This window comes from Anolis sagrei, chromosome 4 (assembly GCF_037176765.1).
Source record: "Anolis sagrei isolate rAnoSag1 chromosome 4, rAnoSag1.mat, whole genome shotgun sequence".
Lineage (NCBI taxonomy): Eukaryota > Metazoa > Chordata > Lepidosauria > Squamata > Dactyloidae > Anolis > Anolis sagrei.
This window is the reverse complement of record NC_090024.1, coordinates 39,225,173-39,252,895: the sequence shown is the minus strand read 5'-3', so window position 1 is coordinate 39,252,895 and position 27,723 is coordinate 39,225,173. Positions and strand designations below refer to the sequence as shown.

Sequence of the window (27,723 nt, the reverse complement as noted above, 5' to 3'; positions counted from 1 at the left end):
CGTAGTGCAGCGAGGTGGGCGGTACACTAGCAGAATCCCTATTCTGTCCCGGTCACCCACCCTCAGGTGGACACATTCGAAATTAGTTGACTGCGGGATGGGGCCTCTGGTCAGGGGGATGGAATTTTTATAGACTACCGCAACTCCGCCTCCCCGCCCTCCAGGTCTCGATTGGTGCTGTACGGAGAACCCTGGTGGACAAAGCTGGGTCAAATTTACTCCTCCAGCTTCGTCCAACCAGGTCTCCGTAATGCACGCCAGATCTGCCCGTTCTTCCAGGATTAAATCCTGGATGAAGGATGTTTTTCCATTGACAGATCTGGCGTTCAGCAGCACCATCTTCAACCCAGAGGGACCGCCATCCTGGGTACACCAACTTACCACGTCAGGAGACCGATTACAAGTTATTAAATTTTTTGAATTTTTTCTTCTCTCCCTAGGCCGAATTTGAGTTATTGATTTTCCACTATTTTTAGGCCGAATTTTAGACCGAATTAGTGGTCTCCCTTTCCCGCATCTTAGGATTGTCATAAGTTGACAATGACTTGAACACACACAACACTGAGTTCACACATGATAATACTAATCTTCACAAGAATCTTAATACTGAGCTTTAGGTACTAAAAAAGAAAACACTGGTACTAGACAAAAGATAAATGTTGAACCACTGGAACTACATTGTAACATTCAAGTTAGAACAAATCTGAGCAATTTTATGGGCTAAGTGCTGTGCAAATTCATCACAGCAGGTAGTCTAGTGCCTTGCAGTCTCGGTGGTCTGCATTACTTGTAGCCAATTACTTCCATGCTTTAACCAGCTATTTTTCCATTAAAGATTACCTAAACCCAGGAGTTCTCTTTTCTAAAAACTAAAAGGTAAAATTTCTGATAACTTTCCCCCTAAAAGCAAAAATACTGAAAGGGGGGGGGGGGATAGTTGGAGTATTAAGCATCCTCCTTAATAGGCCTTCCTCTCCTAATTGTAGCTTCAGAAAATCCTTTTTTGTTAAAACATATGTCAGGAGACACTTATGAGTTATCTCCCGTAATGTGTCATTTGGTCCCTAGACACTCAAATGACAAAGAAACATAATGGAAGAATGATGCCCATCACATTTATCAATTTAATGCACTCAAGCCAACTCAGCTTATAAAATGAGCTATTTCAGCACTCAAAATTGTAAAGCTTAAAACAATCTCGATGCAGTCCCTCTTCTTGCTTCTTACCTTTTGCAATACAATGGAAGGAAAAATCCTTTGGGCATTGTGAAATAACATCTGCATTAGAATTCCCTGAAATTGAGGCTTAGTGATCCCCCCCTTAAGCCATATATTTATAATATGACTGGTTGCAACATGCAACATTTCCCATTAGACTGGTTTTGGATTTAACAGATAAGCTGGTCTGTGCGAAGAGCTGTGATAGTTTTGATGTACTATTCTTCTATATTCTCGTTAAAAGCTCCCTGCACAATAGAAATGAAATGGTTACTGCAATATAAAAAAGAACCCATATTTATAATGCGGCAGACTGATACATCATCATCCAGATGGGTTTAGCAAAAAAATCAAGTTGCTTCCCCAATGGGCCATTTCTCTGACATATCAAGCGAATAAAATGAACTACACTCTGCCCTCAACATTTCTGGATTTGATTATTTGTGGATTTGATTAATATGTTCTCTGTAGAAACCTTGAGACTCTACAGGGTGATTCTATGTTTGACTTTAGGCAGACGCTTAGTAAAGGGCGGCTTTGGGAGACATGGAGATTCCTATAAATGTGTTCTTTCAGGTTTTAAAAAAGGGTTTTATTCACTGATTTTCCACTTTGTTCAGAGCCCTACATCTATATAGTCTTCCATGAAAGTGGAAGGCCCACTGTTCATCCCTAGCCACATAAAGCATGGGCAAGAAAAATGAATGGAGCAAGGGGTAATACATCCACATTTTGACCAACCGCAATGTACAGAACACTACCACAACACTGTGCCAGGAAACATAAGACACATCTATCATTTGTCTTCTCTTATGTTGAAATAATTTTGCCACAACTTCTTCTTTTACATAGAAGCAGCAAAAACTTTTCAAAAATGTTCTTTGATCCTGCCAATCTTATTTTTATTAGTGGAAAAAGACTCCTACAAATATAGAGCTACTGTATAATTTTTGTTTTTTTAATAATACTATTATATACTTTATTTATATTCTGCCCTATCTCCCCGAGGGGACTCAGGCAAATTACAGTACACATATACAGTAAACATTCAATGTTGTTATACAATTAATATATTATACATAAACAGAGGAAGGGCTTCTCATCTTTTTCCATCAATGGCATCTGGAGGCTGTGCTCGACTCCAGTCATGGGGTGGGGGTGGGGTGGGGTGCTGTCACTCAATCTTCCATGCTGAGGAGCTTTGTTGTCATTCGACTCTTTCCTGATCAAATCACTGGCATGTCCACATTGGCACATTTTATTACCTCCCTGCCAAAGTGGGGCATATATTTATCTACCCACACAACTGTTTCTGAACTGCTAGGTGAGCACAATCTGGGATGATGGTTGGGAGCTCACCCCAACCCGGGCTTGAACTGTCAACCTTTCGATCGGCAAGATTTTCTGCAGCTAGTGGATTAACCTGATGTGCTGAAACCCGGCCCCTTTAGACTCTATCAAGTACTTCTTGCTGATTGGTGGGTATGGAGGAAGGGAATATATGAATTCCCTTCCTCCATACATTTCCTCAATATAAGATGTGCCAAATCAAAATAGTGTCCGCATCTCAGAATTTGAGAATGTTCTAGGTCGTAGTGGCCATTTTCAATGCACAGCGCAATTGTCTATTTTCTCATTCATTTTTCTTTTACCACTCAACCCTGTGTGATGTATGATCAGGAAAATCATTAGCAAAGACTGTGATCTTCAGAATGCTATGTGAGCATGTCCATTCAGGAATCTGTTGACTTATGGCCACCCTGTGAATTACATAGGGTACATGCACACTTGGGTATACTGAGATGGCTTTGCCATTTCCTTTCTCTGAAATATGGCCTATAACACTTGGTATTAATTGGTGGTGTCCCATCTAGGTAGTAACCAGAACTGATGCTGCTGAGCTTCCAAGGTCAGAAAGGCTGGACTATTTACTTCCTGCATTTTATCTGGCAACCTTAGTGGGCCACTTCCCTCCTTTGTTTTCCCCCCCACAAAAACAAATAAGAAAACGGTGTCACGAGCAAGCCCTGGGGAAGGTATGGTTGTCTGTATGCACGCAATAAATAAATAAATAAAAGCTCTCTAGTTGCCTGAAATAAATGAATGCCCCTATTTTGTGCCTAGATTAGACTGTCATGGTGACATTTAATTTCTGGGCCAAATTTATGCCTTTCCTTACTGTCTCCATTTATAGAAATAAATCCAACCTTACAAACATGTAAGGTTTTGTATGAGAAATATTCAGTAGCTATGTCACTTTAGTGAAGAAAGGGCTGTTAATAATACCTCTTTCTAAGCAGCATCTTCTGTTTAATCCTTATGTATTTTTGTAGAATACACATACATGATGTCTCTTGTGTTATATTGAATATGATTTCTTAATTTTTATGTATTTTGCTTGTTATTGTTAGTTCACTTAATTTAAATTGTCTATATGTTTATTATCATTTACTTACAGCTAGTTCAGATATCAGCAGCCAGGTTACTAACTGGGGCTTCATACAGGGAGAGAATCACTCCCATGTTATGATAGCTCTACTGGCTGCTGGTTGACTTTTCAGCTAAATATGAAGTGCTGGTCGTTATCTATAAAGCCCTAAACAGTTTGGGTCAAGGCTATTTCTCTAACCATATCTCTCTATATAGATCACCTCACACACTTCAATCAGTGGAGGAGGCCCTGCTCTTAGTCCCATCCCCGTCACAAGTACGGCTGGTGGGAATGACAAAGGGAGCCTTCTCTGTGATTTCTTCCCATCTCTGGAACTCCCATCCTAAACCCTCTTCTCCTTTAAGAAACTTCTGAAAACACACCTATGTACCTTAGCGTGCGGACAGGAGGACTAGCACAACCAGCATTTCATGGCTGATATGGTCTATTTTGAACTACAGCTGATGCTTGGCACCTTTTCCAGTTTGGTCATTTTAATTGTTTGGGGTATATGTTTTTGTGCAATTATGTTTTATTGGTATGATTTGTTTTCCTTAGTATTTGCATCTTTTATTATTTTAATCAAAATTCTTTTATTGTAATAAGTCTGCTAATGTCTATTTCTCATCTTTTGATATTGTGTGATTTAATTATGGCATTGGATGTTTGCCTTTTTATATGTATGTAAATTGCCCTGAGTCCCTTTGGGGAGAGAGAGTGATCTAGAAATAAAGTATTATTATTATTATTATTATTATTATTACCTTGTTTATATTGTTACATTGCTATAAGCTGCTCTGAGCCCCCTCGGGGAGAAGGGTGGGATACAAAATAATAATAATAATAATAATAATAATAATAATAATAATAATTACACCACATGTGCCATAAAAATCTATGTTTATTTCATTTGTGATTTTAAGGGGGATTAGAAGAAATAACAGAAAAAATGTAATACAGAATGGCAACTGCATCAGCTTCACAGCACAAAACAATGTAATCTTGGGACAACTTTAAGTATAACTGATATGTTGCAGTGTGTACTTGCAGACTAGAATTGGCTCTAGTCCACCGAAGTGTACGCTGCATTAAATCTGCTTGAAGCTGTCATAAGACTGTGCCATAATCCAATATACTCCACTTACAGAACGTGACAGAATGTCTAATCTGGAACATTTCCAAAGATACAATGATATATCATTTCAGCTTGAGCACATCTGTGTGTAAAAATAAGCATGCAGACACTTCATTCACTGGTGAGGTTGAAATCAGTTGATATACATAAGAATATGCATGGTGATTCATCAGACAGGTAATATAAGGTAACGCGTGGTCTTCAGAGATATATGCATTTGTGGAAAAAGAAATGTCAGTTCATAAATATTATATAAATAATACCCTCATCTCATGAAATATCCAGAAAGCTTTTTCCACCGCCATCCATCACAGAAGCCAGAAAGCAGCAGGCGAGAACAGTGAAAGGAAACTTCCAAAATGTACCCAGCCTCTGGTTTCTGTAAATTTGCTAAACCATGGTGGTGCCTGTTGTGGGCACTACAAGATTTTTAAAGTGCACTTAGCAAATAGAAGATAATGTGTCTAAATGCTATATAAATCCTAAGGTCAAAATCCTGTACACAGTAATATACACCAAAAATGGCACTAGCAGGATGGTTGCAGAGAGATCGCCCTTGGTATCAATTATCAAAGGATGTACCTAGTTATCTTGATGTCGGTTGTTTTCTGCTAAGCAGCAAAGAAGCAGTAGTAGGGAAATATAGTTTACAAATGGAGGTGTCTGGAAAGAGTCCCACTTAACAACTGAACATTTGAAGCAGAGTAATTGCAGAGTAAAGCTCTCATCTCGAAACCTGCATAGTTCTGAATTTGGCAAGAGACTTTTTCTTTGCAACACAGAAGTATCTCAGAATTCCTATACTGGAAATGTTGAATTCAGGTGAGAATTTGGACAAGGGTTCATGCCACATATCTAGCCTCAATCACAGTCAGCCCTCCACATTTGCTGGTGTCAGGACCTTAGGACCTCCGAAAAAGTTTTTAAAATGAATTTTAAAAATTATTATTTTTACCCAAGATAATATGTCTTCAGGAAAATGTTAGGCTTCATTGATTGACTCTAAGGTCATTGTCTGCTGGAAAGGAGGTTGCATCTGAACATTTAGGAAGAACTTCCTAACTGTGAGAGCTGTTCAGCAGTGGAACTCTCTGCCCCAAAGTGTGGTGGAGGCTCCTTCTTTGGAGGCTTTTAAACAGAGGCTGGATGGCCATCTGTTGGGGGTGCTTTGAATCTGATTTTCCTGCTTCTTGGCAGGGAGTTGGATGGCCCACAAGGTCTCTTCCAACTCAATGATTCTATGAAACTGACTACAAAGTCACACAAGAAGACCTAAAGGTTCCTCGAGATAACATTTTAATCAAAACTGTGAATAATCAGAGCTCCATATGAGAAGGGCCAATTTTGTATGTACATAAATTGATCTGTGTATGTATGTATGTTTGTCCATACACGCACGCACACACACACACACACACACACACACAAATATACATACACACACCTTACTTCCAAGGCATTTGCACCAACAGAACAGTGCATTCTTCTGGCAGTGGGTTTACATGCTTACAGCTATATGTGGGTGGATTTCCATGTGATGTAGCCTTCAAACTCTATAAATTAACTATCAGAGATGATATGAGATTATTTTAAGTGGCACATTCTTCACAAGGGGGTTTCTAATGACTTGCAAAGATAATCCATCATGAAAGTAAATGATAATAATTAGTGAAGCAAAGGCAACGCCAGTCAAGTTAGAGTTCGACACACCACACTCCGTGACAACAGCAGCAGGTAGAAACTAAGTCATGCTCCAATAAATAGGTATTGAACAAATTTTTAAGTCATAGTAAGCCATTGTAACCAAAGTCAATTTACATTACTCTTTTTGTTCATCTCTATGTCCATTTCCTTCCCTAGGGTTTTATTTAATGTTATTCTGAGCAATGACTATCAACCTTTGGCTATCCAGATAGTTTGAATTTCAGTTTCACAAAGCCCATGCCTCCGTGGCCAAAGGTCTGTGATTCTGGGAATTGATGTCCACAGCATCTAGGGGCCAAAGGCTGAGAAGCACTAATTGCTTCCTAACCTTTTTCCACTTGTGACCCCTTTCTGCCTGAGAAATATTTGTGACTCCAGATATAAAGGTATACATACAAAATAGGTATAAAAATTAAACATTTACAGATAATAAATCAGCATTTGCCACGCTTACTAAGCAGGCTGATTTCCCTTTCTGTGGAGTACAGCAGAAGCATTTTCTGTAGACTGTACCGCGAACTCTATACTTTGTTGCTAACAGATTTGTGTCAAAGAATGGCATTCGGAAACCTTTTACTGCTGCCAATTTTTTCACAACCCCAACATTGAACCCAGTTAAATAACTGGCATATATACATTTAACCCTGTCAATAATTTGAAATACATTTTTAATATTATGCAGGTAACTTACCATATATATACATGTGTAAGTCACCCTAATGTATAAGTCAAGGGCAGGTTTTAGAGCCAAATTTATAGATATTTTTTTGACCTGTGGATAAGTCAATGGTTATTCCATGGAGTTTGGAAATCTCTGGCCACTCCTGCCATAAACCTATCAAGACATTGAAAAAGACCAGAAACAGTGCCCTTGTGAGCAGAGGCGGTCAGCGATTTTTTTTTTTAAAAAAAGTTTGTCTGCAATCTCTTGCCTTTCATCACTCTTCTCAAACAGTTGATGGTTCCTTTTAAAAATAAGAGCTAAGGCACATTGATCACATTAATGGAAGATGACCTAGGTTTTGAAGCTGATTTTCTTATTAAATTTCTAACACTACACATGAATATATGGAGTAATTTCTAAGTGCAGTGTAATATGAATATACTATACATTGTTAATATAAGCGAATCATTTTTGGAAACCTCCTGTCATTGATGACAGCTAAGGCTAACATTACAGGCCTACATTAAAAGCTAAAATGAATTGCAGGCTATATTTCAGAGGAAGGAACAAGCAAACCACCTCTGAGTATTCTTTGGCTAAGAAACCCCTATAAAAGAGAAGATTGACAGGCCTTTCACAGCATTCACCTTTTGATTAAATGGAAGATAACACTGGATGCCAAGTTTGAAATAGCGGTAGGATGTTTTGGCTCCTTACTGCATTACATGATCTCAATCTTCTCTACACAATAAAAGTCCAAAACTAAAACTGGCAGAATTTAATACAAGCCAAGATTATGCATATCTGTTCATTCATGGGTCCCAATGATTTACTGGGGGAACAAACAACTTGTATATTAAGGGATAAAACATTAAGGATGTAAAATATAAGAAAATCGTATTTTTCAGTCATTACACCTAACTTTTCTTAGCAACTTACCCAAGCCTTATCAAGTACAGGTGAAGTACAGGAAGTCCCGAAGTTATGAATGTAGGTTCTGTAGGTTTGTTGTTAAGCTGAATGTGTATGTAAGTTGAAACAGGTACATGTTTAAGTGTAACTTTAAGTGTAGATAGATCAGTGGTACCCAATCTGTAAGTCCCCAGGTGTTTTGGTTTACCACTCCTAGAAATCTCAGCCAATTTTTGGTATGATGCAAATGTAATGCGCACTCTAATTTTGGCAAGGTTATGTAGCCAAGAAAAGGTGAGCATTAGATTTGAGTAAATATGGCAAATTATTTCTGCTGGCAGAAAAAGTGAGTGTCTAATCCTAACTATGTCTGGATCAGGATTGCATTCCTTGTCTTTAATTCCTAGCCATTATCTGGCAAGGCAAAGTGCTTAAGGCAATCAATGTTGTTCCTCAAGAATAAAAATTACAGCTCATATACATAATTTAAAATATGATATTTTGAAGGAGTTGAAGTGGTTCTTCCATTCTGAAACTGTGGTCATAACAGACATTAATTAACACATACATTAATTTAAAAACTTTCATTAGTTAAATATACTTAATTCTTGCATGGTTGATCAAAAGATGAAAATAATCTGTGAAAAGTGACATTTTGTAATCATGGAAAGGGAATACAGCAAGAAAAGGTCTAAATTCTTTAGATAAAGGACAGCAAAATATAAACTACTTATTCATGTAATGGAATTGCTTGGAAAAAACATGCATCTTAACCACATAACCATAATGCCAAGATGGATTACAGAAGAAGCCACATACCACTGCAGAAATAGAGTATCTTCAGCTTACTTCACATTTTACAGAAGAATAAAGTATGTTTGACATATGAATAAAGAGGCTGTTTAAGCTGTAACTTACAATGCTGGGACACAGCTAAAGAAACTGAATCTAGACACTAAGCAGACAACCTGGTTACTCTTTAATAATGGGTAAATGAAATTACTAAATGACATACAAGTTAATTCTAAAATCAATAAATAACACAGAATACATGTTTAACAAGCAAAAGATTGGTGACATACACAGAGAGAAGCAGTAACCTATATGTCACATGTTCAAAAATCATAAATATAAAAATATTTTCAGTTTCTGTTAAGAGACAAAAAGAGGTAGCCAGATGAATTTCAGATGGCAAAGTATTCCGGATTGGGTGCAATGGCACAAAAAAGGCCCTAGTTTTGATTCTTAGCTACTGAGTCTCACAAAATGTCAGCAAGACAGCTGACATTGATCTTAATTTCAAGACTAATACAGGAAAAAGGTGTCCCAAAGATAACGTAGAGTTAATACAGTTTGACACCACGTTAACTGCCATTGCTCAGTGCTATGGAACCAATGAAGCTGTATTATTTAGCTTGGTTTGCCAAAATGTGCGGGTGCCTCACCACACTACAGTTCTCATAATTCCATAGCATCAAGCCTTGACTGTTAAAGTAGTAAAGTAGAGTAGTAAAGTAGACTGTAAAGTAACTAGATTAATTTGATATCATAGGTAGACTCTAAGTTATGTCAAACTACAAAATCTCGATTTTTCTCACTATCAGCAATGCTGACTTGGTTGATGGAAGCTATCACTGGCTATATCACAAGCTATCTACTCATACTATTAAGATTATCAGATCAGGATCACCCCATGATCTAGATCAGTGGGTCCCAACCTTTTTTGACCAGGGACCACTCTCCAATATTAGTATCAAAAAGGTTATGAACTAGGTTTTGGTCAACTTTGGTTTGGTTATTTGGGGTGCTGATTCAGAAAATTGAATTGCATAGATCACAAAAGCAATAGTTGATGATACTGAACATATGCCATCCAGTAGTTGTGATCTGATTGCCCATAGAAAAACATATTTAATAATCTAGAGCTGACGTAGAAGTAGGAATTTTTCATGGGTAGTCAGCCTCACTCCTCCTGACATCCCCGTTGCCTCGGCACTATGGGAGGGTTTTATGAGACCAGTCACCCTCATTGCTGCATGGTTTCAAGGTAATGCTGCACTGCTGGTGAGGTTGTGGACCATATTTTTGTTCTTGTGGACCACTGGTGGTCCATGGACTACAGGCTAGGAACCACTGACCTAGACCTAAGAGTAGTTCTGGCAATACCATGGGGTAGGCATCCAGTTGTGCAATTTTTAATTCTTATAATTATGTACAGCTTTTCCACTAATGAGTTTAAAGCAGTGTAAATAGCTCTCCTCTACCACCATTTATTCTCGTAGCAGCCTATATCAGCCTGTGAGAGGTTTGGGCAACCTAAAATCATGCAATGAATTATATGCTTCATTAGGGAGTCACATCTGCATCTGCACCAAAGCTTTAAAACCATTTTCACTTCTAGTTCAGCTTCTCTGCAAAGCGACCTCTGGATGAAAGGGGAAACTCCACATGTGTGTGTACACACTGGTTTACTTTAAGAATGATTAAATGTGGATGAAACTGTAACTGATTCTAACCTAGTTCCATTTTTCTAAATGAGTTACAAGTCCCATGCTGAATGGTAGCATAGTATTCATATTATAAAATGTCTGGCTCACGACAGATCATGAAAATTTATACTTTTGCACATTTTTCCATATGATGAATTATCTCTCAGATATGACAACGATTCACATTGCCATGCAGTTGTGACAAGTATTATATCACTTTGATTTGTTGTTACTATAGTTATATACATGCTGGCCACTCTATTTGGGCATTGCTGAGGTTTCTGGGCTGCCCTAAAAGGCAGCTTCACGAATAATACATTTCAATGATGTGGTGTGAAAGGAAATAATACATTTTTTTAAAAATGATGCTGTCTCTATCTTCTCTAGTAAAAGGCTACACTCTATCACCATGTCAGCATCCAGGGAAAGCGAAGAATAAAGGAGTATTTCAAAGCTATGCAACAATGCAATTCATGCAGCAAAAGATGAACCACCTCATCTAGATGACATGAGTCCTGGACCAAATTGCACCCATTCTGTCTGGATTAGGTTTCCACTGGTATTTCTGCACTAATTTCCCAAGTTAAAAACAGAAACAGTGGTTTCAGCCCACGCAGTCAGCCAGGAAACCTGCATGAACTGGTTTGTTACACATCCCTAATTCTGCACACTTAAACCAATATAATTAATTGACTGAAGCTTTGATAGGAGATTAAAATTTCCATCCTGATTAATCAGTGGAACAGACTGCAAGCAATGTCTGGGACTTGAGATTTTTGCCTTCTGCAATGTGCAATGGATTGAAGGAGAAAAGGAAGATTCAAAATGGCTTTTGCTTCCACTGTGTAAACCAACACCACAGTTTTGCCTTTCAGGCTTTCTTACAGCTCCCTCCCTGCTGACACTGTGATACAGATAGCGATCATTTGAAATCAATGTCACTGCCTCTCTTAGAGCTAGATCTTTAGGACAACCCTGTTAAATCAAATCGAAGTCTGTGCATGCCATATTTGTGCTACTATAATAATTCTACCTTCACAAATAGATGGAAATATGGTTTTAAAGAACCACTCCATCTCAAGAGGGGCACAAGCACCAGCTGTTGCTGAAATTTGTGGCCCAGTTCAGATAGCAGTATTTCAATTTAGTAAATCAACATAGAAAGGAAGACGCTGCCTCTACAAACAGCATTTCTCTCCTTCCTTAACATGACACCTGAACACAGAGCAGAAGTCTTTATTAGCCATAATTTCTCATTGAGTCTGAGACACGAAACAATCATTGGAAGTACTAGAACAAGCTGTCTAGTGATGTTCAAACTATGATTTAGGATGCCTATTCATTAGGAAGTTGGTATCTATACTTCATCTGATCTCATTTCAATAGCCAATCCTGATATGTAATTCAACGTGAGACCACTAGCAAATGCCAGATAACTCTAGGCAGGTATTGAAAAGAATTTTGCCTGAAACCCTAAAGAGCTGACTTCATTCAGAGGTAACATGACTGAGCCATTTGGGCAGATCATTATGACTTTCTAGCCATGATGAAATGGGAAATATGATATTTCAGCATGGCACCAGAACGGAACGTAGCAACTGAATGGGCACAGGACTCTTTAAGATGAAATATGATTGCAATGATTGTTGGTGGTTTCTGCATCAGTAGATGACAATTCCACTCTAGGTTTTATCGATCCATAGGGAGAGTTGGATAAGAAACTATTACCATTATGTCTATATTTTAAAGGACTTAAACAAGGTATTGAACTTATTCTGGTGAAGGGGTTCAGCACTTTGGATAGCTCCTTTAAAATTCAGTCTATAGTCCAGTGAGGATTCACTATCCAATAGATGTGGGAACTTCTAGTTGTTACAGTACAATCATGAAAATGCAATCTGTGTGCACATATTTGTGCTGTTTGTTTCCACGCCTACATATAGCAGCTTTCAATATGAGACGGGAGGGTAGGGATTTATTTAGCAGCTTCTGATGTTGCAAAGGCTCCAATAGGTTCTTAGAATGGATTTAGATTTGCAGTTTGTGGTGGGTCATCAGATTCCACACAATGGAACCAAGGCAGTTAAAGTGGATCAAAGTTATATAAATATATAGTGTAAACGGGACCTAGATTATGTGAGGGCAATGAAACTAGAGCCAGGTCATACAGCCTTGTTATATTTATACATATTCTGGAATTCTACTCAAGTGTAATATCTAAGTCGAACTGTTCTGTCCAATGAAGTTAACACAGGCATGGGCAAACTTCGGCCCTCCAGGAATGGGCAAACTTCAGCCCTCCAGGCATGGGCAAACTACGGCCCTCCAGGCCCTACCAGCTGTTACGAATTGTGGGAGTTGAAGTCCAAAACACCTGGAGGGCTGAAGTTTGCCCATGCCCGATTTAACATCTAGGCAAAGCTGAAGCATTTAATAAGCAGCCTGTGTGTGTATCATTTTCATTTCATTGATATGATATTTTCCTTTGATTTCATAATGTCTTATCTGTAGGCTGTTCAAACTACTATCAAAGGTATATATCCTTGGTGAATCTTCAGACCATTATTATCCTTAATATAATATAGCTGAATCTATGTTTGTAAGCTAAAGAATTACAACAATTAACTTTTTTTCTGCAGATCCATATTATAATTTACCTCCTTGGGTTAAAGCAGGAGTAAACAAGCTACTATTCGTAGGGTTCTAAGAGAAAATCTGCTTAGTTTGATTCCCACATGTGAATCAAACTAAGGGGCTGTGGTGGTGCAATAGGTTAAATGCTTGTGCTGCTGAATTGCTGACCTGAAGGTTGGCAGTTTGAATCCATGGGACAGGCTGAGCTCCTGCTGTTAGCTCCTGCCAACCTAGCAGTTTGAAAACATGCAAATATGAGTTGATAAATAGGTACTGCTTTGGTGGGAAAGGCTTAAGATGTTCCAAGCAGTCATGATGGTCACATGGCCAGGAGATGACAATGTAGGCTCCCCCAGAGCCAAAAATGAGCACCGCCTCCAAAGCCAGAAATGAAAGGAGAAGCCTTTGCCTTTGTTTATGTTAGTGTGTCTCATTGTATTGCAGCAAGGCATTGGATGTTTGCTAGTGTCTGTTTATACTGTAATCCACTGCTGAACAGCTCTCACAGTCAGGAAGTTCGTCCTCATGTTCAGGTGGAATCTCCTTTCCTGTAGTTTGAAGGCATTGTTCTGTGTCCTATGCTCCAGGGCAGAAGAAAACAAACTTGCTCCCTCCTTCACCAGCAAGTACTTCAACATCTCTTCTATATATAAAATAGATGCATGCCTGCTTGCTGTTGACATATTTTGCACACTAATGGCCAAAAGCATAGTACATATATTGCCACATAAAATATCCAATGAAAATGCTTTTGTTACCTATTGCATTTGAATGCTTTTGATATCTACTGACCACCTGCATTCTTCTGACAAAAAGAAATGATTTTGCCAGTGATTTTATTTTCTATGTCCTAAAGAAACTGCTGCCTGCAACTTTACAAAATGACTCACGAATAGATGTTTCCCCTGAGACCTTTCCAAAGTTCAGGTGTCTACATTTATATAACACTGCCTTGTGTGAATGCTGAAAACCTCTCAGCAGCTGAATGTCATCCTATGATGGATTAAGAAGAATTCCATAGAAGTTCCTTGTTGGAAGAAGACAAAATCCTGGCTCTATCAGTAATTTCTGCTTTAGATTAGTATTTTCTTCTTAAAAAGCAGACTCCAGATGGTGCCGTCTACCAAATTAAAATCATTTTAAGGGATGGTTAAATGCGGAGCTTAAGACACATAATGGAGTCTTTGGGAAACTGATGCATGAACTACACATCTCTCCTGCCTCCATATTGTCATTAAAATTTCTTGCAATTAGATTTATCCACTGCTCTGAGTTTTGAAATGCATTAAGACCAGACTGAAGATTAATGTGGCATTCAATGATATTTTTACAAAAGGAATTAGAGGAAACCATTTATGAGCATTGTAGGGATTAGAATGATATTTTTTAGTGATGCAAAACAGTACTTGTCACTATTATGGCTTATTTTCAGTACTCAGACTTATGGTATATAAAAGTTGCAGAATGATATGATGGTAGGAATATTTAGAATTAGGACACTAAAAACAGTAATGGAAAACATGTGGAGTTCTTTTCCCACTACAATTCCCATTATTTCTCATCATTGGCTATTTTAGCTTGGTGCAAAGGGAATTGCATTCAACATGTTGAATGTAACATATTTCCTACCCCTAGAACTTATGTGCTATCAATTGCTTCCTTAAAATGATCAACAACTATGACCCCAGTTTTCTTGGAAGTGTGTGTGTTTATAAAATAAAGCAACATAAAGTATGATCTTTAAAATCTGACATTATCACACAGAGCTGCTATACCACAGAAGTCAAGCAATCACTAATAGCAGCAACATAACAGGATGTGCACCCTCACTATCTTATCTCTTTAGATTTGCACAACGGTAACAATTCACCCAATCTGTGGCCATACATCTGCATAACCTTGTAACTTCCACCTTTTAACCATTATTTAATTTTTTGAAACATTTTTTCAATCCCAGCTAGGTTTGTACCTGGAGAACAATGGGAATGTGCATCAACAGGAAACAGACAGATCTGCATGATGCCATGTATCTGCATGATGCCATGCACTTGGGTCTATCTCTAAATGTGATGGTTTTGCTTCAATGCTAGATTGCCTTCATGTGTGATAAAGTCCTTATTCAAGGGATTTATGCCCAGGATTTATCCCCGAATATCTAGAGTGCCTGGGGGCCCCTAGTGGTGAAGTGGGTTAAACTGCTGAGCTGCTGAACTTGCTGGCCAAAAGGTTGACAGTTCGAATCTGAGGAGCAGGGTGAATTCCCACTGTTAGCCCCAGCTTCTGACAACCTAGCAGTTTGAAAACATGCAAATGTGAGTGGATCAATAAGTACCACTTCTACGGGAAGGTAATGGCGCTCCTTGCAGTCATGCTGGCCACATAACCTTGGAGGTGTCTACTGACAATGGCTTAGAAATGGAGATGATCACCACTCCCCACAACTAGACTTCATGTCAGGGGAAACCTTTACTTTACCTATCTGGAGGACCAGCATTCAAGAATCAGTTAATAAAGTACAGAAAAATTAATATTGCCTTGATTCAAAGTATATTCATTCTAGAAGGAGTAAGAAAAATATTTGTATAAGTATGTAAAACCAAGACTTCCAATATAATATTTTAGCTTTCTCAAGAACCTGAACTGCTAAAAATGTACAGTAATACACATGGCCTGGTACTCACACACATTTATATAGTAATATAGTTATATGAAAGGACTATACAGGCAGTCCCCAAGTTACAACCATCTAACTTACAAATGACTCCTAGTTAAGAACGAGGCTGAGACAACAAGAAGTGGAGAAATCGGCCCCTCTGAAGAGAAATCCACTCCTGGAAGAGTTATTATCATGGGGAAAAGGTGTCTCCTATGAAGCTTTATCCCAAATCCTTGTTTCTACAACAAGCTGAATTTTTCAAAATCCAATTCTCACAGGGACAGAAAGTGAGTTGAAATCTTCTGAACAGATGCACAAACAACAAAGCAATCACCACAGGGGTGTTAACCCTTCCCTGGAGTTACACTTTAAAATGTACCTATTCCGACTTACATTCAAGTTTAGCTTAAGAACAAACCTACAGAGCCTATCTTGTTAGCAACTTGGGGACAGTCTGTGCCAGCATATCCTGATTGGCTCTAGGGCTTTTTGTCCTGAAATTACTTGCACAGGCAAAATCCTGATAGTAGGCAAATAATTAAATTGGACTAAAGGGCCTTTTTCTGTTACTAAGTAGAAACAGTTCAGGTGAAATGAAAATTTGAAAAAAAAATCCAAACAGTTTCAAATAGTTTGTGGAATAGCACTCAAAAAATGGATTCTGTACCTATACACTTACAAATTTCCTATTGTATTTTCTAGCACTTGTTCAGTTCCTTGGCTCTAACCATACGCCAACTCTTTTTACAAATTTAATCAGCTAAAGCCTTCAGTACCACTGATGATATATAACCATTCTTAAGCCCAGATCTCTGGGTGACAGATCAGAATAAAAGGTTAAAGATCTTTAGCATGACAGTTCAACTCCTTAGAACCACCGACTGTGTGTAGAGATTATTCCCATAAGTCTATTAGTTTTGTGGAGCTGAAAAGCTTCTCTGTTGCATAACTTGCCAGGGCTTTCTCCCTCAACAGCGAAGGTTATGTTCCAAGGGAATATTCACATCCATGCTCAGCTCACCCTCCTATCTGAACAGAAAGAAATTCAATTTCTACATGTGAACAGCAGCAGAAATCTTTCAACAGCAGGAAGCATAACTTGGGGAGAGGCATTTTGGAGACTGGAGTTGCAAAGGGAAAACTCAAATGCCTCCATATGGAAAGGATTCCAGTATATGATGATCAACATATGACAAAAATATCTTGCAGTCAGTGCATAAGGTTGGACAGATGCTCAATATTTAACTATGGTTAATACACATGCCTTGGGGGGAAGCTTTATTCCCAGTCAAAACTCCAAGTGTACAGTGAATAAAGCCGTAGTTTACCATGATGAACAAATGTCTACTGTCAGTTTATTGTAGTTCGACCCCTTTGATCCTCTGGGGAGGCCCTCCTCTCACTTCCCCCTCCATCACAAGTGCGACTTGTGGGGACAAAAGAGAGAGCCTTCTTGGTGGTGGCCCCTTGGTTTTGGAATTCGCTACCTGGAGAGATTAGGCAGGCGCCCACCCTGTCAGCCTTCAGAAAGAGCCTAAAAGCCTGGCTGTTTCGGTGTGCCTTTGGGGAATGAATACAATCCCCACAGCATGACCAGCTCAGCACAATATGTCCATTGATGAACTTTATCTCATCCTTCAATTATACTCACCCCATTGCTGTTCCCACCTGAAATCCCCCCACCAGGCACACTACCCTACTCATCCATCTCACCCAGGGTTCTTATATTTTAATTCTACCCTTTTAACTTGGCCCAGTCCGCTGTGCACATTTTTATTATTTTCTTTCATTTCCTGTATTTGATTTTGTATTAATTTGCTTTGTTTATATTTTGTCTGATGTTATTATTTGCTGTATGTATTTTATTTTGATTTGTTGTTATTGTTGGGCTTGGCCTGTTAGCCGCCCCAAGTCCCCGTTGGGGAGATGGTGGTGGGGTATAAAGTTGTTGTTGTTGTTGTTGTTGTTGTTGTTGTTGTTGTTGTTATTATTATTATTATTATTATTATTATTATTAAGCTTGGCCAACTTTGTGGTGTTGGAGACAAAAGACAACTTTTCTATAACCTTTCAGATTCCAACACCCCCAACTTCTCCCTCAACTTTTCAGTGTTTGCAAATTTGATGACCGCTGAAGCAGTTCATTCACAGCATCCTCCTGCACCACAAAGCCATATGAAATTGTTGGTCAGAGTGTATACTTCCTTCCCATCACTGCAGAAACCAAAATGCTGAGAAAAAATGATACCTTGTAAAAATGATACCATCAAAGTGGCCCTTTTCAGCAGAGCAGATTGCATCAATAGTATCTGATTCAATGGCAGCCAAGGGCCACAGAAAAGGTTTGATGTCCATATATAGCTTTAAAGGTAACAATGGGGCCAATACAAGGACAGAAGAACCATGTATATTACCATGTGCTTATTGGAGAGACTTTAAAAAAAACAACTAGAGTGTGATCTCTGGGGAAATTTACTTATTATGTTGAAAACAGAAGCTTAACAACAACAACAACAACAACAACAGGAAAAGCTGACATAGTATGAGGATTTAAAGATCGAACTGCAAAGACTCTGGCACAAGCCAGTCAAGGTGGTCTCAGTGGTGATTGGCACACTGGGTGCAGTGCCTAAAGGCCTTGGCCTGCACTTAAACACAATCGGCACTGACAAAATTACCATCTGCCAGCTGCAAAAGGCCACCTTACTGGGATCTGCACGCATTATTCACCAATACATCATGAAGTCCTAGATACTTGGGAAGTGTCCAATGTGTGATCCAATACAACAGCCAGCAGAGTGTCTGCTGTAGACTCATCTTGCTGTGTTCATATAATAATAATAATAATAATAATAATAATAATAATAATAATAATAATCTTATTTCCCACCACCATTTCCCAAAAGGGACTTGGGGTGGTTTACAAGGCACTCCAAGTGCAGCATAACAAAAACGGTGCATAAGTATAAAACAATATCACATAAAAATTATAAAAACAATTCCTAACTGTCTTGGGCCCTTTCCTTTCTTTCCTTTCCACTTAAGTGGCTGGGGGGAAAGGAAGGGGCCTGAGGCTGTTAGGAATGGTGGGAGTTGGAGTCCAAAACACCTGGAGGGCCAAAGTTTGTCCATGCCTGCAATAGACTCTAACTTAACCGAAACTCAAGCAACTGAAACTCTCAAGAAACTGACAGGTTTTTTTTAAAGAAACAATACGTTAAATAAAAATAGAATTATTTTTTTTTAGAAAACAGTAAAATCAGTTTTGTTATTATACAGTAAAACTTTGTTGCATTGTTTATCTTCATATTAATATCAAGTCTATACAGTTTATGGTATGGTATGAAGTTGTGTCTGGAATTCATGAGTTTTAGTTGCCATCAATGAGCACACCTAGAAGAAATTTCAGAAACAACCAAACCCGAAGACAGCTCATCTACAACTGATGAAACAGACTTGGCTGCAATCCATTAGGTGCCACTTGACCTATGACCAAATAATCTACAATGGAATAATCACACCGTTCTTCAACAGTAGAGTGAATGGCACCTATGGTATGCACTCCTACTTTCCCCATATTCTCCCTTTTCCCTCTCCAATTTGCCACTTTCTAGGATTTGTGTATGGGATTTCACCCATTGTCTTTTAACGCCCCATCCCATTTCCCTCCAAAAAATTCACTACAAATCAAATTCAATTATCTGGCTACAAGTATTAAAAAAACTATGAAATCAGGACAGTAAAGAAAGAATAGCACTCAAAAACAGGGGAATTCCAGAGAATAAACAGTCAAGGCCAGCTAATCACATCCTAACAAAGGATTCCCCCAAGCAGGAAGCAGCCAAGTCTTGAAACTGCAAGGCTATTTATTCAGTGCTAATCAAGGTGATCAATGGTAGCATTCACAGTGGCCTTCTTTCTCCCACCCTGGACACTCCACAGATATATAAACCTCACTTGCCAAGTTTCCAACAGACCTCACAACCTCTGAGGATGCCTGCCATAGATGTGGGTGAAACATCAGGAGAGAATGCTTCTGGAACATGGACATTCAGCCCGGAAAACTCACAGCAACCCTATCATCAACCAGTGACAAACCATTCACCCAGGCACACTTCTCATTACAATGGGATTGCATATGATTACAACTCCAAATGCCACCTGCTATCCATCAGCTGCCATCCCGGTCTCATTTGCAGCTGTTTCCAGACCGCTACGGTATTTATGTTGAAGTTGGAAAATGACTTGGATGGAGGCACACAACCACAACAAATGCATGCTTACTAAATAATATATGCCACTCTCTGGTTTCAGGACATCTCTATAAAACCCGCTGCTAACCTAAACCAAAACAGAAAAACCTTGAGATTAAGTTGTTTACAGCTGGCAAGCTTGGAGCGGTTTTTGCAAGATGCCAAATGTGCATTATGTGCGTATGTCTCCTGGATTTGCAATGTTTCTCCTCTCCTTTGTGCCTTTCCCACCGCAGCCCTTCTTCTCATAGGAAAGTGATATTATTATATTATTCGACCACACTCAGAGTCTCAAGTCTTGTTTATTAAGTCTTATCTCATTTATCCTAGGATTTTTCCAAGGCCACCCAAGGAGTTTCATAGCGAAGCAGAAGCCTCAACCCAAACCACACAGCCTTGTAAACACAGCCATCACAACTACAAGCTGGTGTCAATTAAGTAGCACCATGAACTTAAGAATAAACATGTCTCTTGGGGAGTAATCACTGTTACTTCAATGCAGCTTTCTTTCAAGTTATGCTGCAAACCTATACATACTTACTGGGCCTCAGAATGCATCCACAGCAGGTATGGGCAAACTTGGGCTCTCCTGGTGTTTTGGACTTCAACTCCCACCATTCCTAACAGCCTCAGGCCTTTTCCTTTCCCCCCTCAGCCGCTGAAGTCCAAACCATTAGGAAGGCCTAAGTTTGCCCATGCCTGTTCTATCTGTTGCAGATCTGTATTAACAGATTGCCCTGAAGGTTTGACCTTGGCAGCTAAGCAGGTCAACCTTGGTTGGTACCTGGATGGGGGACCGGCGATTTATTTGGGGAAAGAAAGAAATGACAATGGTACCTCTGAGTATTCCCTATAGGAAACCCTATGACAATCAGATCTGTATTAACAGCTGGCCCTGAAGGCTTGACCTTGACAGCTAAGCTGGCTCAACCCTGGTTGATACCTGGATGGGAGACGGGCACTGTATTTGGGAGAATAAAGAAATGGCAATCCCACCTCTGAGTATTCCCTATAGGAAACCCTATATCATTCAGACCTGTATTAACAGCTGGCCCTGAAGGTCTAACCTTGGTGGCTAAGCAGGGTCAGCCTTGGTTGGTACCTGGATGGGAGACCGACGCTGTATTTGGGGAAAGAAAGAAATGGCAATGCTGCCTCTGGCTATTCCCTATAGAAAACCCTATGACATTCATGAGCTTTGCCTTAAGTCAGCGACATTAGGAAACACACATAAACTAAAAGACCCCATCAATCCCTTTAAGATTCCCATCAATCCTTCCCATTCACTTCCCAAGCTCAGCAACATGAGGACACACACACTCTCACAAATTAAAAGTTCCCATCAATCCCTTCATGCAGTTAGGTTTCAGTCATTCCCAAATTCCAAGGTCTTATTTTCCATTTTCAATGTCATTCTTGTCCACTCTCTTAGGGGGGAGTTTTTCCAGGCATTAGAGCAGTGCCTCTGAGCATGTGCAGAGTACTACTGCCCCCAAATGCCCTGCTCTCACCCCAGGGACTCATTCGTTGGGACACATGTCCCCCCCCCCCCACCAGAAATGTAGTTTTCCATGCATTTCACTTACCAGAGAGCGCCCAAAGGCAGCCCAAGCAGTGGCTGGTGGAAGAGTGCAAGAGCGAGCCCCCCTTCAGCTGACCACTCTGTCCCTAGCGGGCTTCAGGCAGCGCGCCCTCTAGAGGCCCCGGCGGGTTCTGCAGCGAGCGGTGGCGGATAGCAAGCGGATGGCGAGAGAGAGATTGGAGCCCAAAAGGCGCAGCTTGGCCCGTGGCTCCCTTCTCCTCCGCCCCGCTCCGAAGAGGGATCACGAGAGGATGCTGCGAGAGAGCGAGCCAGCAAGGAGGCAGGCCGGCCCACAACTAGACCCGAGAGAGAGAGAGAGAGAGAGGAAGGGAAAGAGGAGAGAGGGAAAGCTCGCCAGCTGCTGCTTCTGCTGCCGCACCGAAAGCAGCACCACCAGCAGCAGCACTGAGAGGAGGAGCAGGCGGAGCGGAGCAGCAGAGGACAGCGCGCCAGCAAGACCGGCACTGCGCATGAGCAGCACCAGCAGCTCCCGAAAAGGCTCCACGCCACGGGCGAAGCTGGGAGGCAGGCAGAGGGAGGAGGAAAGAGGGGCGAAGGAGTTGAGGAATCAAAGAAGGAGGAAGAGTAAAGGGAGAGGGTAAATGAGAAGGAGGAGAGGAGGAGTAGAGATGATGGAGGAGAAGGGGCAAAAGAGTAGGAAGGGAGGTTAAGGAGAAAGATGGAGGGGTAAAGGAGCAGAAGGAATAGTAAAGGGTTGGAGGAAGGGGGGAAGAGGAGGTAAAGTAGGACTAGAGTCAAGGAGAAAGAGGGGCAAAGGAGTTGAGGACTCAGAGAAGGAGGAAGAGTAAAGGGAGAGGGTAAATGAGAAGGAGGAGAGGAGGAGTAGAGATGATGGAGGAGAAAGGGCAAAAGAGTAGGAAGGGAGGTTAAGGAGGAAAGGGTAAAGGAGCAGGAGGAATAGTAAAAGGATGGAGGAAGGGAGAAGAGGTAAAGTAGGACTCAAGTCAAGGAGAAAGAGAGGCAAAGGAGAAAAGGAGAGTAAGTGGCTAGAGAAGAAGAGGGTAAAGAAGGAGAGTAGAGGAGAACCAGAGGAGAGTAGGAAGGGAGGGTTTAAGAGGTGGGTAAAAGGAGGAAGGGGTAAAAAGATGGAGGGGTAAAGAAGCAGGGTGAAGAGGGAGAGTAGAGGAGGAAAGGGTAGAGGGAGTGGTGAGTGAAGGAGGAGAAAGAGCAAGAAGGGGTAAAAGGAGGAAGGGGTAAAGAAGATGGAGGGGTAAAGGAGCAGGGTGAAGAGGGAGAGTAGAGGAGGAAAGGGTAGAGGGAGTGGAGAGTGAAGGAGGAGAAAGAGCAAAGAGCAAGAAGGGGTAAAAGGAGGAAGGGGTAAAGAAGATGGAGGGGTAAAGGAGCAGGAGTAATAGTAAAGAGAGGAAGGGGGAAGGGGAGCTAAAGTAGGACTAGAGTTAAGGAGAAAGAGGGGCAAAGGAGAAAAGGAGAGTAAGGGGCTAGAGAAGGAAAGAGCAAAGAAGGAGAGTAGAGGAGAGCCAGAGGAGAGTGGAGGAGAAGGAGGAAAGATCAGGAAGGGAGGGTTAAGGAGGAGGGGTAAAAGGAGGAAGGGGTAAAGAAGATGGAGGGGTAAAGAAGCAGGGTGAAGAGGGAGAGTAGAGGGAGTGGAGAGTGAAGGAGAAGAAAGAGCAAGAAGATGTAAAAGGAGGAAGTGGTAAAAAAGATGGAGGAGCAAAGGAGAAGGAGGAATAGTAAAGGGAGAAAGGGGAAAGAGGAGGTAAAGTAGGACTAGAGTCGAGAAAGGGGGGCAAAGGAGAAAAGGAGAGTAAGGGGCTATAGAAGGAAAGGGTAAAGAAGGAGATTAGAGGAGAGCCAGAAGAGAGCGAGGGAGAAGGAGCAAAGAGCAGGAAGGGAGGGTTAAAGAGGAAGGGCAAAGAAGATGGAGGGGTAAAGAAGCAGCGTGAAGAGGAAGAGTAGAGGAGGAAAGGGTAGACGGAGCAGAGAGTGAAGGAGGAGAAAGAGTAAAGAGCAAGAAGGGGTAAAAGGAGGAAGGGGTAAAGAAGATGGAGGGGTAAAGGAGCAGGAGGAATAGTAAAGGGATGGAGGAAGGTGTAGGTGGAGTTGAAGTAGGACTAGAGTCAAGGAGGAAGAGGTGCAAAGGAGGAAAGCAGAGTAGAGGGCTAGAGGAGAAAAGGGTAAAGAAGGAGGAAAGGGAGGAAGGTGAGGAGAATGAAGGAGGAGAAGCAGCAAAGAGCAGGGAGAGAGGGTTAAGGAGGAGGGTTAAAAGGAGGAAGGGGTAAAGAAGATGGCGGGATAAAGGAGCAGGAGGAATAGTAAAGGGATGGAGGAAGGGGGAAGAGGAGGTAAAGTCGGACTAGAGTAAAGGAAGAAGAGGGATAAAGGAGAGTAGGAGGCTACAGGAGGAAAGGGTAAAGAGAGTAGAGGATGAAAGCATAAAGAAGAAGGAGGAAAGGGAAGAAGGTGAGGAGAATGAAGGAGGAGAAGCAGCAAAGAGCAGGGAGAGAGGGTTAAGGAGGAGGGTTAAAAGGAGGAAGGGGTAAAGAAGATGGCGGGATAAAGGAGCAGGAGGAATAGTAAAGGGATGGGGAAGAGGGGGTAAAGTAGGACTAGGGTAAAGGAGGAAGAGGGGCAAAGGAGAAAAGGAATAAAAGGGGCAGAGGAGGAGAGGGTAAAGATGAATTAAAGGGTAGAGGAGGAGTGAAGGAGGGGTAAAGAAGAGGAAGAAGGGGTAAAAGGAGGAGCCAACGGAGGAAGGGATAGAAGAAGAAGAAGGGGTAAAGGAGATGGAGGGGGTCAAGGAAGTGGGGGATGGAGGGGAAGAGGGGATATATACACTTAAGAGTGGATTAAAGGTGCCACTAGCAGAGAAAGCATAGCAAAATTACAAGGGAAATTTGGAGGGAAGTTAGTGACTCTGTGCTATTTTTGCTCTATTACAGGTAAATGACTGAGGGGGGAAAGGAAAGGGGCTGAGGCTGTTGGGAATTGTGGAAATTAAAGTCCAAAACACCAGGAGGAGCCAAGTTTGCCCATGCCTCCTCTACAAGGACAACCATTGGAACAACTTAAATCAAATTCTGATTTAAGATGACCTGGCAACACTACAATGACATTGATTCTTCAATATAAATGTATCTCCTTAGCCATCAAATAATAATCATAGTTACTATTAGTTGTGATATATTAGTGTGTATCTTTTTGGGGACACTCTTATATTACTGTTCTCAGAGCAGTTGGACTCCTCTGGCAGGCATACGCACACACATTGCACATTCAGGAGTGTCACATTTTTCTCCTAGCAACAATATCATTGTGGACAGCAGAGCCATTTATTGGGTCAGTGGGGCACGGCTGCTGAAAGCTATTGAAGGGTTGATTGTGTCCAAACGATAATCCCAGGTCACATATTTTTAATTAAATGTGATGGTATCTTTACACTGAGATGATTAAAATCCAGGAGTGCTTTTTTCATTGAGGCTGCATTGCATCCATTACAGGAATTGTATGGCGATCATATGGGTTGAGGCCTGTCTTCAGAGCACAGGATCAAATATAGATGCTAGTTTAGATTGTGATGTGGAAAAATCCTTTGATACGGATGACACAATGTAGACAGGTGACAGATATACAATACAGTCCCCAAGTTACAAACAAAATAGGTTCTGTAGATTTGTTATTTTCTCTCACTTCCAGTTGTTTTACCCGTTTGTAACTTTAAGTCATATGTAAGTTACTCAGAGACTGCCTGTACATGGACGGATGAAATCGTAAAGATTTCTTGGACTTTAAAGAATGAAACAGCACCTTCAATTGTGGTGCAATATATCCTAAACATAGGAGCTCAGCAAAAAAGAGAGAGAGAGAGAGAGAAGAGAGAATGAGAATGAGAATTAAATGTCTCTATAGTGGTCCTTTAAGGCATTGCAATTGGATGGCAAAACTCTCACCTGGGAGCACCTGTAGAATCAATTGCAGAGGCCTTTTGAAATTGCATTTCCACAGACTTCAAATGCAAGCTTGTAATATGACTTTGATTAACAGCTAGAAATTGCTGCCTGTGTAAAAGGAAAGCAAGCAAGGGTAAGGGAATGGGATGGCATTACAAATGTAGCCAAGCTACATCAAAGTGTGGTCAAGGCAACTTCCTGTTGTTTGTAACTAGGAGTCATATGCAAGTTGAATGTTTGTAACTCGGGGACTGCCTATATACAAAAGCAGGACACATTCTCACAAGAGTGGGGTACATGGTGATCTGTGGATTTTGTGGGACTGCAGTTCCCATTTGCGATACTCAGTATAGCCAGTGGTACAGAACGATAGATACAATCCAGCAGCATTTGGATAGTCCCATATTCTGGCCTTTCATTGGGATTCAAACATCCTGGTCCTAACGATACAGTCATCATAATGATCTAATCCTTTTATCACATAGATCTTGTTCTAAACATAAGTCTAATGGTTCTCCATTTTAGGAGCAGAGGGGGGATGACCCATTTTAGGTGCATCTGCACTGTAGAATTAATGCAGTTTGACACCACTTTACATGGAATGTCTTGGCTCGTTGCTATGGAATATGGGAATTGTAGTTTTACAAGGTCTTTAGCCTTTTCTGCTCAATAGTGCTAGTGCCTCACCAACTTTCACCTTCCAGAATTCCATATTATTGAGCCATGGGTGGATAAAGCGTTGTCAACTGCACTGATTTGGTAGGTGCACCCTTTCCATTTTTAGTGAAGATTAAAATATTTGTGGTGAATTCAGTCTTCTGCTTCTAAAGCCAGTTAATCTCTCAGACGTTTTACAGCTGAAACAAATTGAAATGCTGTGGTTGGAATGATGCCAGCTGTTATTAAAAGTATTTAGGTTTATTTAAAATGTATATCATCATCTTATCTTTTTGTGATCAGGCATGGATTTAAGAACCTATCATGAGCCTATGTAGGTTGGCTGTGGCTGAGAAATATCAGTTTTCATGTCATTTTTCTCCCTCATATGAAGTGATTCCCAGCACTTCAAAAATGGTAAATTTACCATTAGCCATTGACACATAAAATAAGTTTGGATAACTGTGTGGTGGGGCAACTATGGGTATAATTCTATGCCATGCTTTCCAGCTGTCTTTGGTCCCTTCCAGACAGGTCTTATATCCCAGGATCTGATCCCAGGTTTTCTGTTTATCCCAGATTATCTGGCAGTGGGAACTCAGATAACACAGTTCAAAGCAGATATTTTAGGATTTTCTGCTTTGATATTATGGGTTATATGGCTTTGTTGAAAGGCCCTTTGTTTTAGGTAAACCTATCACGAGGTTTTCTTGGCAAGAGTAGTTTGGTTCTGTCGTGACCCACAGGACATAAAAAGTCTTTAACAGCAGTTGAAGGTCAAACTAAAGATAGTTTAATGTAAAACAAACTTAATTTGGCACTTAAAAGTCAGTGCAACAGTTCAAGGAGCGTAATTAAACAGGAACATAAAATGCTAGATAAGCAGGCTTGAGTTGAGCCAAAAAATAACAGAAAATGCGACGAGCAGGAAGCAAAACACAAAACAAACAGTCTCTTTAGACGTTGCAAGGCATGAAGTTGAATCCAGGAATACAAACGCGTAGTCAATCAGTCCAGATGGTCGATAAGCCAGAAGTACACTCACGAAGGTTCCTTGGTCCAAAGCACGGCAGGGAAGCAGGAGACTGGAATCCAAAGCAAGGTTAACGGCAGACAAGAACACCCAAACAACGCTTTGTCGTCTGCAAGGAGTAAGTCCCAGATTGCAGATTTTATTCACTGTCAGAACAATGAGACTCATTGCTCGCATCTGATTCATCTCCCGCAGCTGCAACATCTATTCCACGCCAAGCCTGCCACCTTTGATCTAGTGCCTGATCCTGCCAGTCAGTACCCTCATTCCCATTATCCCTAAAACCTTCAAAGTCATCGCTTGATGTAGCCTCATTACAGATGTCTCTGATGTTCTGCACTAAGGTCCAGTCCACAGCCTCCTCCATCTCATCCTCACTGTCACTGGAGTTATCTGCTGTGTCCCTGAGTCTCTTGGACATGGTGT

The 27,723-nt window shown here is 40.7% G+C and overlaps 1 protein-coding gene across 3 annotated transcripts in view; it reads right to left on the bottom strand.

Moving 5' to 3' along the window:
• Positions 1-22,151, bottom strand: part of PAG1 (phosphoprotein membrane anchor with glycosphingolipid microdomains 1) — a 124,274-nt gene extending 102,123 nt beyond the window's left edge. For all 3 annotated transcript variants that reach the window (XM_067467384.1, XM_060775532.2, XM_060775531.2), the window contains exon 1: positions 21,683-22,151. The gene's annotated coding sequence lies outside the window, so the exon portion shown is untranslated. The remainder of the gene's footprint in view (positions 1-21,682) is intronic.
• Positions 22,152-27,723: the final 5,572 nt, after the last annotated feature.